The sequence below is a fragment of the Pelophylax lessonae genome (genome assembly GCF_965119305.1).
Source record: "Pelophylax lessonae genome assembly, chromosome: 5".
In the NCBI taxonomy this organism is placed as follows: Eukaryota; Metazoa; Chordata; class Amphibia; order Anura; family Ranidae; genus Pelophylax; species Pelophylax lessonae.
Window position 1 is genome coordinate 548,779,051 of NC_138772.1, and position 14,044 is coordinate 548,793,094.

Sequence of the window (14,044 nt, forward strand, 5' to 3'; positions counted from 1 at the left end):
AAGCCCTGTTTGTGGGAAAAAAAGGATGTCAATTTTGTTCGGGTACAGGGTTGCATGACCGCGCAATTGTCAGTTAAAGTCGCGCAGTGCCAAGTTGAAAAAAGTGGCCTGGTCATTGAGCAGCCGAATCTCCCGGGGCTAAAGTGGTTTACGATAACCGTGTAATGAGAACTCCATTCGGTGGGTATCCAGAGGGGCCCTTAATGAGGACCTTCCTAAACTATCCAATTAATCCGTAACCAATCAGAGTAACTTAAACACTTCTGGACCGCCCACTGCGTATTTTCGCCGCTACTTTGACATTAAATACCGGAGTTAAGGCAGCAGATAGCTCCCATTACCTTGGTATTTTCTTACAAGGCAGGTGGTCCTCTTTCACATAAAAGTGGTCCCAGCAGCGGATTCGCCACTGGATCGTTTTTATGGGTGGCGGGAGAGGTGCCCCCCCCCCGCAGTTTCCCGGTTGTTTTCCCCGCTTACCGGAGCTGCCAGTAGCGGGGAAAACAATCCGGTCCTTTCTCCTCCTAGACAGTCGAGTGAGGGCAAGCTCGCCCCCACTCCACTCTATGGCCCTGGAGGACCGGAGCGACGTCATACGCCACTTCCTCCCAAAAGCCTTAGAAGGGCCCATTTTTTTTTTTAATTAGACTTTTTTTATTTATTTTTTTGTTATTGCTTTTTTAGTGTAGATGTGAGGTCTTTTTGACCCCCAGATCTCACATTAACCACTTCTGGACCGGAAGGATTTGCCCCCTTAATGACCAGGCCATTTTTTGCGTTATTTTAACGGACAATTGCGCGGTCGTGCAACGCTGTACCCAAATAAAATTGATGTCCTTTTTTTCCCCACAAATTGAGCTTTATATTAGTGGCATTTGATCACCTCTGCGATTTTTTTTTTTTTTTTGCGCTATAAACAAAAAAAAAAAAAGGAGCGACAATTCTGAAAAAAAAAAAACAATATTTTTCACATTCTGCTTTATAACATTCCCAAAGAATAAAATTAAAAAAATATTTTTTTTTTAACATTTTAGGCCAATTTGTTTTTTTTGCACAAACGTTATCACGTCTACAAACTACGGGAAAGATTTATGTTATTTTTTATTGTTTTTTTTTTTTTTTTAACTAGTAATGGCGGCGATCTGCGATTTTTAGCGGGACTGCGACATTGCGGCAGACAGATCGGACTCCTAACTGACATTTTTGGGGGGGACCAGTGACATTACTACAGTAATCAGTGCTAAAGTTATGAACTGTCACTGTAATAATGACACTGGCAGGGAAGGGGTTACCATTGTGGGTGATCAAGGAGTTAAATGTGAGCCTAGGGGGGTGATTCTAACTGTGGGGGGGGGGGGGCGTGGCTTGTGAAATGACCATAGAGACCTGTGTTCCTATATAGAAGGATCACAGGCACTCTGTGATCATTCCAGAGAGAAGAACGGTCAGCTGTGTTTACAACAGCCGACTGTCGTTCTCTCTCAGCAGGGAGCAATCTCGAGTGTCAGACGGCAATCCGAGTCCCCGCTGCCAAAAGGGGGCGGGAGCGTGTCGCTGGTGGCGCGCCCTCGCCCCCTAGCTGCAGGTGCGCGACCGATGTAGGTCTATGTCGGTTTGCGCAGGAGGGCAGTGAAAAGGCGGCGGGCGGTCTGGAAGCGATTAAAGGGCCCATTTTTTTTTTATTTAACCACTTTACCCCCAGCCCTATTTCGGACACTTTTTGTTCACAAGTTAAAACCAGTATTTTTTCCTAGAAAACTACTTAGAACCCCCAAACATTATATATATTTTTTTAGCAAAGACTCTGGAGAATAAAATGTCGGTCATTGCAAAATTTTTTGGCACGCGGTATTTGCGCAGCGGTCTTTAAAACGCCATTTTTTTGGAAAAAATTTGAAAAATCACATTTCACTAATTTTAAAAAATACTAAACAGTAAAGTTAGCCCATTTTTTTTGTATATTGTGAAAGATGATGTCACGCCGAGTAAATAGATACCAAACATGTTACGGTTTAAAATTGCGCCCCCCCGTGGGATGGCGACAAATTACGGTCAATAGAGATCTCAATCTGCGACGCTTTAAATTTATTTAACGGTTACCAGTTTAGAGTTAGAGTGTAGCTCTTTTTTTTAAAGTATTGCCCACGCTCTGGCGATCGCGGCGATACCTCACATGTGTGGTTTGAACAGCGATTTCATTTGCGGCTCGACTTGCGTATACGTTTTTTTTTGTGCGCGAGCTAACGGTGACGGGGGCGGCTAAATTTTTTTTTTTTTTCTATTTATTTTTTCTTTTTTTTTAACTTTATTACAGGTTTTTTTTAAAAAAAAAAAAAAATCTGATCACTTTTATTGCTGTCACAAGCAATGTAAACATCCTTTGTGACAGCAATATGTAGTGACAGGTACACTTTATGGAGGGATCGAGGGTCTAAAAGACCCCAAACCCCTCCACTACACTTCCATGTATGCAAAACGCCGAAAACGGCATTTTTGCATACAGCCGTTTTTTTAAATCTGCCGCCTTTTGCGGCACAGTAACCCGGATGTGACGTCATGGACGCCGCCTCCGGGTTACGTCATCGGAGACCCGATCGATGCCGTTTCCGGCATTCATCGGGACTCCATCCAGCCGGCGGACGTGCCGGCTGGGTGCTCGGGGCTCCCGGTGGGACGGGAGCCCCGAGCAAAGCCGCGGAAGGCGGCGGGAGGGGGGGGGACGTCCCCTCCCGCCCCCCCGGGTAACGATCGAGCGGCTCCCGAGCCGCATTGATCGTTACCGACGGAAAGCCGACCGCCGGCTTCAAACAACAGTACCGGGATGATGCCTCTAGCTAGAGGCATCATCCCGGTATAACCACTCAAAGTCAGCCGACGTAGATTTACGTGGCTGGTCGTTAAGTGGTTAAAATATGTATATATATATATATATATATATATATATATATATAGATATATATATATATATACACACACATACACACACATATATACATACATAGATATATTTTTTTTTTATTTATTTATTTTTTTTATTGCCTTTTTAGTGTAGATGTGAGGTTTTTTTTGACCCCCAGATCTCACATTAAAGAGGATCTGTCCTGCTTATTTCTATTACAAGGGATTACATTCAAGGTTACAAATTATGATTACAACAAGGTTTACATTCCTTGTAATAGGAATAAAAGTGATCAAAAACCAAAAAAGGGACAGTGTAAAAATAAAAAGTTAAATAAACATGAAAAAAAAAAAAAAAAATTAAAGAGCCCCATCCCCCCCGTTAGCTCGCACGCAGAAGCGAACGCATATGCAAGTTGCGCCCACATATGTAAACGGTGTTCAAACCACACATGTGAGGTATCGCCGCGATCGTTGGAGTGAGAGCAATAATTCTATCTCTAGACCCCCTCTGTATCTCTAAGCTGGTAACCTGTAGAATTTTTGAAAGAGTTTCCTATGGAGATTTTTAACCACTTAAGCCCCGGAAGATTTTACCCCCATTCCGACCAGGGTTTTTTTTTTGCGATTCGGCACTGCGTGACTTTAACGAACAATTGCGCGGTCGTGCGATGCTGTACCTAAACTAATCTGACGTCCTTTTTTTCCCACAAACAGAGCTTTCTTTTGATGGTATTTGATCACCTGTGCGATTTTTACTTTTTGCGCTATAAACAAAAAAAAAAAAGATCGTAAATTTTGCAAAAATAACAATATTTTTCACATTTTTTTATATGAAATTTCCCCCCCAAAAAATGTAAAAAAATCAAAATTTTTTAACATTTTTGGCCAATTTGTTTTCTGCTACATATGTTTGGTAAAAAAAAAAAAAAAAAAAAAATCGCAAAAAGCGTATTTTGATTGGTTTGCGCAAAAGTTATTGCGTTTACTAACTAAGGGAAAGATTTTTGTCATTTTTGGTGTTTTTTTTTTAACGCGTAATGGCGGCGATCTGCGATTTTTTTGCGGTACTGCGACATTGCGGCGGACAGATCGGACCCTTGACTGACACTTTTGGGGTTACCAGTGACATTACTACAGTAATCATTACTATACGTATGCACTGTTACTGCAAAATGACACTGGCAGTGAAGGAGTTAACTTTATTGGGGAGGGAGGGGTTAAGTGTGTCCCTAGGGGCGTGCTTTCTACTGTGATTGGCTGTGTGTGTAAGAACAGAGATCAACGGTCGTAGGACCGTCTGATCACTGTTTCTACACAGGGGAGAATGACAGGCGGCTTGTTTACATCAGCCGCCTGACTTTCTCCCTCTGTACCGACGATCGGCGAGTGACCGGCGGACATCGGGTCCGCCGGTCACACGCACTCACTTCCCTATGAACGAGCCGCGGCAGGCGTGCGCTCGCCCGCTATTGGCTCACAAGGAAGTGACAGGCGAGTGACGTACCGGTACGTCACTCTGCCTGGCCGGGGCTGACCGCCGCAGTATATAGTCGTGCGGCGGTCGGCAACTGGTTAAGTATCAAAGTTTGTCGCCATTCCATGAGCGTGCGCAATTTTGAAGCATGACATGTTGGGTATCTATTTACTTGGCGTAACATTATCTTTCACATTATGGAAAATAAATCTCCCCCGCGCACAACACTTGCGCTCCGTTCGCAAATTTGTTTTTTTAACGTGGAAACGAGTGTCGCGCACAGGGCACCCCGTTCACTTGAATGCGCGACTGTCACTTTAAATTCAATTCTGGCCCCAAACCATAAGGACTCCATCCACACTTTGCACAGCGGGAGCTCGTGTTCCTTCTCGCGATTTTGTGTGCGCGATTTTCAAGCGATTCTGCGTGTTGTGCACAGGTCAGCCCAGATCACTCTAATGGACAGCCCTGTGCGCGTATCTCGCCCAAAAAAGAAGCGCCTGCTCCTTTAAGACTCCCATTCACACTTTACAATATGGAATTACCATCCCCCCCCCCCTTCATACTGGTGCAACCTGTCATGCAATTTGGCAGATCAAAGTCACATGAAAAGTCGCACCCTTTTTCTCCTTATGGGACCGTTCATATCTGTGCAACTCCGATTTTGAGAAGGTTCCTGCGCTGTTTTTGGCGATTTTATATGCCACTTGCATCAACATCTGCGCATAATGTTGCACAGATGTTGGTAAGCTGCACATGAAATTGCACTGACCAGCGGCTTTGAAATGATAGATCAAAGTCGCATATCAAGCCGCACCCTATGGAACTGTTCATATCGGTGCAACTCTGCTACTGAAGTAGCGCGATTTCAAAGCCGCATTTGGAGTGAACTGGGGGCTAATGGCACTCCAAATGCCATGCAAATCCGCTGCGCCTTTGCAAATCCCATGAAGCTTGTCGCCCCAAAAAAGGAGGAGGAGCTTCTTTTTGGGCGACAAATGCGCATAGGGCAGCCTATTGAAGTGAATGGGCCGATGTGCAACACGCAAAATCGCGTGCGTTCCCAATACATGAAAATGTGAATGCAGCCTTAGTCGCACAGATGTCGGCAAGCTGCACATGAAAATTGCACTGAGCAGTGGCTTTGAAATGACAGATCAAAGTCGCATGACAAGTCGCACCCTCTTTCTCCCTATGGAACCGCTCGTATCGGTGTGACTCCGACCTTGCACTGATTTTGAAAAGGTTCCTGCACTAATTTTGGCGATTTCATATGCCACTTGCATCAACATCTGCGCATGAAGTCACACAGATGTCGGTAAGCTGCACATGAAATCGCACTGAACAGCGGCTTTGAAATGAGATCAGTCGCATGACAAGTCGCACACGATTTCTCCCCATGGAACTGTTCACATCAGTGCGACTCCGCTACTGAAGTAGCGCGATTTCAAAGCCGCATTCGGAGTGAACTGGGGGCTAATGGCACCGCAAATGCCATGCGATTCTGCTGCGCCTTTGCAAATCAAGCGAAGCTTGTCGCCCCAAAAAGGAGGAGGAGCTTCTTTCTGGGCAACAAATGTGCATAGGGCAGCCTACTGAAGTGAATGGGCTGTCCTATGTGCAACACGCAAAATCGCATGCGTTCCCAATACATGAAAATGTGAATGCAGCCACAGATGTCGGCAAGCTGCACATGAAATCGCACTGAGCAGTGGCTTTCAAATGACAGATTGAAGTCGCATGACAAGTCGCACCCTAATTCTCCCTATGGAACTGTTTATATTGGCGCGACTCCGTTTTTTAAAAGGTTCCTGCGCTATTTTTGGCGATTTAATTTGCCACTAGTGCGATTTCAAAGCCGCATTCAGTGTGAACTGGGGCTAATGGCACCCCAAATGCCATGCAATTCTGCTGCGCCTTTCTAAATCACGTGAAGCTTGTCAACCCAAAAAAGGAGCAGGAGCTTCTTTTTTGGCGACAAATGCGCAAAGGTCCGCCCTATGTACAACACGCAAAATCGCATGCGTTCCCAATACACGAAAAATTTGAATGCAGCCTTAGTCGCACAGATGTTGGCAAGCTGCACATGAAATCGCACTGACCAGCGGCTTTGAAATTACAGATCAAAGATCAGAGCAGTGGCTTTCAAATGACAGATTAAAGTCGCATGACAGGTCACACCCTATTTCTCCCTATGGAACCATTGGTGCGACTACGATTTTGAAATGGTTCCTGCACTATTTTTGGCGATTTCATTTGCCGCTAACATCGACATCTGTGCAGGAAGTCGCACAGATGTTGGCAAGCTGCACATGAAATCGCACTGACCAGCGGCTTTGAAACGACAGATCAAAGTCGCATGACAAGTCGCACCCTTTTTTTTCCCTATAGAATCGTTCATATGAAAGGCACCCCTAACATCGACATCTGTGCAGGAAGTCGCACAGGTGTTGGCAAGCTGCGCAAGAAATCACACTGACCGGTGGCTTTGAAATTGCGCTGGTTTCAAAGCTGCAGTCAGTGTGAGCTGGAGCTAATGGCACCCCAAAACACTGTGCGATTCTGCTGCACCTTTTCAAAATCGCATGAAGCTTATCGCCCCAAGAGGGAGCTTCAGGTGCTCATTTTGGGAGCGACCCATGCAAAATCGCGTGCGTTCCTAAAACACGAATATGTGAATGCAGCCTTAGGGCGACAGGCTTCACATGATTTTCGAAGGCGCATTTTGCCGCGTTATTCTGCCGCACAGCAAAATCACTGGAAAATCGCAGTGTCATTTAAAATAGATGGCACCCAAAAGCGCGTCACGCATTTCGCAGCGATTGCCGCACAGTTTTGGAATCGCGACGTTTCCAAAATCGCCATGTAGGGGCCTAAAACGATTTTACACTCTGGGTTTGTCAAGCTGCAGAATCGCAACCAAAACCCCCGCTGTGCTGCGATTTGGAACTGCGATTTCAGATCGGCTTTATGTGAGCTGTACCAGCAGAAGACGGACAGCGATCGCTCAAACATAAAAAAAAAAATATTGATCGATAAACGTTCGCCTAACATAACAAACGGCGAGAAAACACGGCGACTCCAAGTCGCAGATATTAGGATTATTATACAGGATTTATATAGAGCCAACAGTCTGCACAGCGCTTTACAATATAAAGGAAGAAAGTACAATACAGAAGGAATAGGAGGGCCTCGCTCATGGAGCTTACAATCTAAAAATCAGAGCACTCACCTCCAGCATGCACAGAATGTCTTATGCAACCGGTAACCAATAGGCAGGAAATACACAACACATGCTGCATTCCAGAGGGGGGAGGGCCCAGGAACACCTCCTGATCATGTGACCAGCCACATGGGCGATATGATAATCTCCTGATCATGTGACCAGCAGGAGGCGTCACCTGACCTCCTCCGAAGTCTAAACTAAGGCCCTCCAGCTGTTCAGGAACTACAATTCCCATCATGCATAGTTATGTCTGAATGTCAGATTTACAATGCCTCATGGGAATTGTTGTTCCTGAACAGCTGGAGGGCCGTAGTTTGGACATCCGAGGGAGCAGAGCGATTGTTACGTTTATGTTGGTCATTATTTATGATAAAAACGTACCGCAGATCTCATTTTCAGGACGCGCCGCGAGGCTTTCTTTTGGTGATATTGTCTTGCAAAAAATTTTATTGTTTTTTGCAAATATATCTTTTTTTTTTTTTCTTTTGCAAATACAATTTTTTCTTAAAAAAAGAAAAAAAAAAAAAAAAAAAGCTTTTTTTTCTTTTGCAAACTATTTTTTTTTCTCAAAAATGACATTTTCTGCTTTTTGCAAATACAACTGTTTGGACCAAAAACATAATTTTCTTCTTTTTGCAAAAATTATTTATTTTGCAAACATATTTTTTTTCTTAAAATAAGCATTTTATTCTATTTGTAAAAACAAAATAACGAGTCACATGACATCGGGGAGGGAAAATGGCTAATTGGGCTCAATGTGGACATTTTCACTTAGGGGTGTACTCACTTTTGTTGCCAGCAGTTTAGACATTAATGGCTGTGTGTTGAGTTATTTTGAGGGGACAGCAAATTTACACTGTTATACAAGCTGTACACTCACTACTTTACATTGTAGCAAAGTGTCATTTCTTCAGTGTTGTCACATGAAAAGATATAATAAAATATTTACAAAAATGTGAGGGGTGTACTACTCTGTACATATATATATATATATATATATTTGTGTGTGTGTGGGGTGTATACTGTATATATTTGAAATAAAATCTTCATTATTTTTGGCAATAACATGGTGTGGGGGGATTTCTGCCAGTCAAAGGCTGTGTCACTCCGCTCCAGCCTGTGTCTTAGAATAAGAGGGAGGTGAAGCCTCCATTAATCTACATGTAATAGTCCACGTTGTGTTTAGCTGGTTAGTGGACATGGAGGAGGAGGGAGTGTATCAGGCCAAAAAAACGGACAGGCGGATCTGAACGGTCCGCCTGTGTGAAAGAGCCCTTATACAAGCTGTACACTCACTACTTTACATTGTAGCAAAGTGTCATTTCTTCAGTGTTGTCACATGAAAAGATAGAATAAAATATTTACAAAAATGTGAGGGGTGTACTTACTTCTGTTAGATACTTTATATATACACTGCTCAAAAAAATAAAAGGAACACTTTTTAATCAGGGTATAGGATCAAGTCAATTAAACTCCTGGGATATTTATCTGGTCAGTTAAGTAGCAGAGGGGGTTGTTAATCAGTTTCAGCTGCTTTGGTGTTAATTAAATTACCAACAGGGGCACTATATGGTCAACAATGAGACCACCCCCAAAACAGAATGGTTTTACAAGTGGAGGCCACTGAAATGTTTTTTTTTTTGCATTTGGCTGGGGTCAGTGTCACTACTGGTAGCATGAGGCCATACCTGGACCCTATAGAGGTTGCACAGGCAGCCCAACTCCTCCAGGATGGCCCATCAATACGTGTCATTGCCAGAAGGTTTGCTTTGTCTCCCAGCACAGTCTCATTAGCATGGAGGAGATTCCAGGAGACAGGCAGTTACTCTAGGAGAGCTGGACAGGACCGTAGAAGGTCCCTAACCCATCAGCAGGACCGGTATCTGCTCCTTTGTGCAAGGAGGAACAGGATGAGCACTGCCAGAGCCCTACATAATGACCTCCAGCAGGTCACTGGTGTGAATGACTCTGACCAAACAATCAGAAACAGACTTCATGAGGGTGGCCTGAGGGCCCGACATCCTCTAGGTTGCCCTGTGGTCACTGCCCGGCACAATGGAGCATGATTGGCATTTGCCATTGAACACCAGAATTGGCAGCTCCATCACTGGCACCCTGTGCTTTTCACAGATGAGAGCAGGGTCACCCTGAGCACATGTGACAGACGTGAAAGGGTTTGGAGAAGCCGTGGAGAACTTTATTTTGCTTGTAACATCGTTCAGTATGACCGGTTTGGTGGTGGTCAGTGATGGTCTGGGAGGCAAATCCATGGAGGGACGCACAGACCTCTACAGGCTAGACAATGACACCCTGACTGCCTTTAGGTATCAGGATGAAATCCTTGGACCCATTGTCAGACCCTACGCTGGTGCAGTGGGTCCTGGGTTCCTCCTGGTGCACGACAATGACCGGCCTCATGTGGTGAGAGTATGCAGCCAATTCCTGGAGGATGAAGGAATTTATACCATTGAATGGCCCCCACACTCACCTTACCTAAATCCAATAGAACACCTCTGGGACATTATGTTTCGGTCCATCTGATGCCACCAGGTTGCACCTCAGTCTGTCCAGGAGCTCAGTGATGCCCTGGTCCAGATCTGGGAGGAAATACCCCAGGACACCATCCGTTGTCTCATTAGGACGTGGTTAGGCATGCATACAAGCGCGTGAGGGTCATACAAACTACAGAGGACCATTCTGAGTCGCTGCAATTAAATTTCAGCAAAATGGACGAGCCTGCTGCATCAGTTGTTCACTTTGATTTTCAGGGTGTCTTTGAATTGAGCCCTCTGTAGGGTGATAACTTTCATTAAACGATGTGGCATCCTTTCATTCCTAACACATTACCCAATCCATACCAGTATAGATCCTAACACATTACCCAGTCCATACCAGTATAGATCCTAAGACATTGCCCAGTCCATACCAGTATAGATCCTAAGACATTACCCAGTCCATACCAGTATAGATCCTAAGACATTACCCAATCCATACCAGTATAGATCCTAACACATTACCCAATCCATACCAGTATAGATCCTAACACATTGCCCAGTCCATACCAGTATAGATCCTAAGACATTACCCAGTCCATACCAGTATAGATCCTAAGACATTACCCAATCCATACCAGTATAGATCCTAAGACATTACCCAGTCCATACCAGTATAGATCCTAAGACATTACCCAGTCCATACCAGTATAGATCCTAACACATTACCCAATCCATACCAGTATAGATCCTAACACATTGCCCAGTCCATACCAGTATAGATCCTAAGACATTACCCAGTCCATACCAGTATAGATCCTAACACATTACCCAATCCATACCAGTATAGATCCTAACACATTGCCCAGTCCATACCAGTATAGATCCTAACACATTACCCAGTCCATACCAGTATAGATCCTAACACATTACCCAGTCCATACCAGTATAGATCCTAACACATTACCCAGTCCATACCAGTATAGATCCTAACACATTACCCAGTCCATACCAGTATAGATCCTAACCAGAATTGACCACTTTTTTACGACCCTTGATGCGGTGCCCCACTTTCGGGTTAGCGAAATAGTGGATGTGACCTGGTCAGACCACTCTTTGCTCTGGACGTTATGTGACACTTTAACCACTTTACCACCAAGCCTATTTTTGACACTTTTTGTTTACAAGTTAAAACCAGTATTTTTTGCTAGAAAACTACTTATAACCCCCAAACATTATATATATTTTTTTAGCGAAGACTCTGGAGAATAAAATGGCGGTCATTGCAATATTTTTTGTCATGCGGTATTTGCGCAGCGGTCTTTCGAACGCCATTTTTTTGGAAAAATTTACGAAAAATCACATTTCACTGCATTTAAAAAAAACTAAACAGTAAAGTTAGCGCATTTTTTTTTGTATATTGTGAAAGATGATGTCACACTGAGTAAATAGATACCCAACATGTTACGGTTTAAAATTGCGCACACCCGCGGAATGGAGACAAACTACGGTCAATAAAAATCTCCATAGGCGACGCTTTAAAATTTTTTAACGGTTACCAGTTTAGAGTTAGAGTGTAGCTCTTTTTTTAAACTATTGCTCACGCTCTGGCGATCGCGGCGATACCTCACATGTGTGGTTTGAACAGCGATTTCATTTGCGGCACGACTTCCATATACATTTTCTTTCGTGTGCAAGCTAACGGTGACGGGGGCGGCTACATTTTTTTTTTTTTTCTATTTATTTTATTTTTTTTTTTTAATTTTAACACAGGTTTTTTTTAAAAAAAAAAAATCTGATCACTTTTATTGCTGTCACAAGCAATGTAAACATTTTTTGTGACAGCAATAGGCAGTGACAGGTACTCTTTATGAAGGGATCGAGGGTCTAAAAGACCCCAAACCCCCCCACTGCACTTCAATGTATTCAAAACGCAGAAAACGGCATTTTTGAATACTGTCACTTTTTGAATCTGCCGCCTTTAGCAGCAGAGTAACCCGGATGTGACGTCATGGATGCTGCCTCCCGGTTACGTCATCGGAGACCCGATCGAAGCCGCTTCCGGCTTTGATCGGGACTCCATCCAGCCAGCGGACGTGCCTGCTGGGTGCTCGGGTCTCCCGGTGGGATGGGAGACCCAGGCAAAGCCGCGGAAGGCGGCAGGAGGGGGGGGGACGGGACGTCCCCTCCTGCTTGCCAGGGTAACGATCGAGCGCCTCCCGAACCGCATCGGTCGTTACCGCCGGAAAGCCGACTGCCGGCTCTAAAAAACGGTACTGGGATGATGCCTCTAGCTAGAGGCATCACCCCAGTACAACCACGCAAAGCCAGCCGACGTAGGTCTACGTCGCTGGTCGTAAAGTGGTTAACAGTGACAAGGAGACTGAATGAATGACTTCCAAGTAATTCCTCAGTCTGTTTTGATATAGAACAACATTTCAAGGAATATTTTGCCTCAATAACCCCAAGGATACTTCTCCAGTGATTAACTGGCTGGCCCACAAAGCCACGATCAGGGGTCACTTTATTTACATAGTGTCCCATATCAAGAAGAACGCAGACTCCCTTATACGCAACAAGGAAAAAGAGTTGTCTGACCTACTGACCCGACACAGACATTACCCAGTCCATACCAGTATAGATCCTAACACATTATCCAGTCCATACCAGTATAGATCCTAACACATTACCCAGTCTATACCAGTATAGATCCTAAGATATTACCCAGTCCATACCAGTATAGATCCTAACACATTACCCAGTCCATACCAGTATAGATCCTAACACATTACCCAGTCCATACCAGTATAGATCCTAAGATATTACCCAGTTCATACCAGTATAGATCCTAACACATTATCCAGTTCATACCAGTATAGATCCTAAGATATTACCCAGTCCATACCAGTATAGATCCTAAGATATTACCCAGTTCATACCAGTATAGATCCTAAGATATTACCCAGTCCATACCAGTATAGATCCTAAGATATTACCCAGTCCATACCAGTATAGATCCTAAGATATTACCCAGTCCATACCAGTATAGATCCTAAGATATTACCCAGTTCATACCAGTATAGATCCTAACACATTACCCAGTTCATACCAGTATAGATCATAACACATTACCCAGTCCATACCAGTAGAGATCCTAACACATTACCCAGATCATACCAGTATAGATCCTAACACATTACCCAGTCCATACCAGTATAGATCCTAACACATTACCCAGTCCATACCAGTATAGATCCTAAAACATTACCCAGTCCATACCAGTATAGATCCTAACACATTACCCAGTCCATACCAGTATAGATCCTAAGATATTACCCAGTTCATACCAGTATAGATCCTAACACATTACCCAGTCCATACCAGTATAGATCTTAACATATTACCCAGTTCATACCAGTATAGATCCTAACACATTACCCAGTCCATACCAGTATAGATCCTAAGATATTACCCAGTCCATACCAGTATAGATCCTAAGATATTACCCAGTTCATACCAGTATAGATCCTAACACATTACCCAGTTCATACCAGTATAGATCATAACACATTACCCAGTCCATACCAGTATAGATCCTAACACATTACCCAGTCCATACCAGTATAGATCCTAACACATTACCCAGTCCATACCAGTATAGATCCCAACACATTACCCAGTCCATACCAGTATAGATCCTAACACATTACCCAGTCCAGTATAGATATCCATCATGATACTTTTCCCCATTGACATTGAGATCTGACGTGTTTTCAAAGTGTTCTTTGATTTTTTTTTTTAACAGGGTATATATTTGGGGATTCTAAGTAATTAGCAATTAGATTAAATTAGCTAACCAGCAATAAAATACGTTTTTTATATGTAAACAAAAAAATATATAAAACAAAAAGCTAAAGTGGTAAAAAATATCAGCGAGGGAGGGGGGGGGGC

General features: G+C 43.7%; 1 protein-coding gene across 2 annotated transcripts in view; it reads right to left on the reverse strand.

The window, feature by feature from the left end:
* Window positions 1–7,711, reverse strand: part of MTRR (5-methyltetrahydrofolate-homocysteine methyltransferase reductase) — an 87,082-nt gene extending 79,371 nt beyond the window's left edge. For both annotated transcript variants that reach the window (XM_082257504.1, XM_082257503.1), the window contains exon 1: window positions 7,608–7,711. The gene's annotated coding sequence lies outside the window, so the exon portion shown is untranslated. The remainder of the gene's footprint in view (window positions 1–7,607) is intronic.
* Between the last annotated feature and the right edge of the window lie 6,333 nt (window positions 7,712–14,044).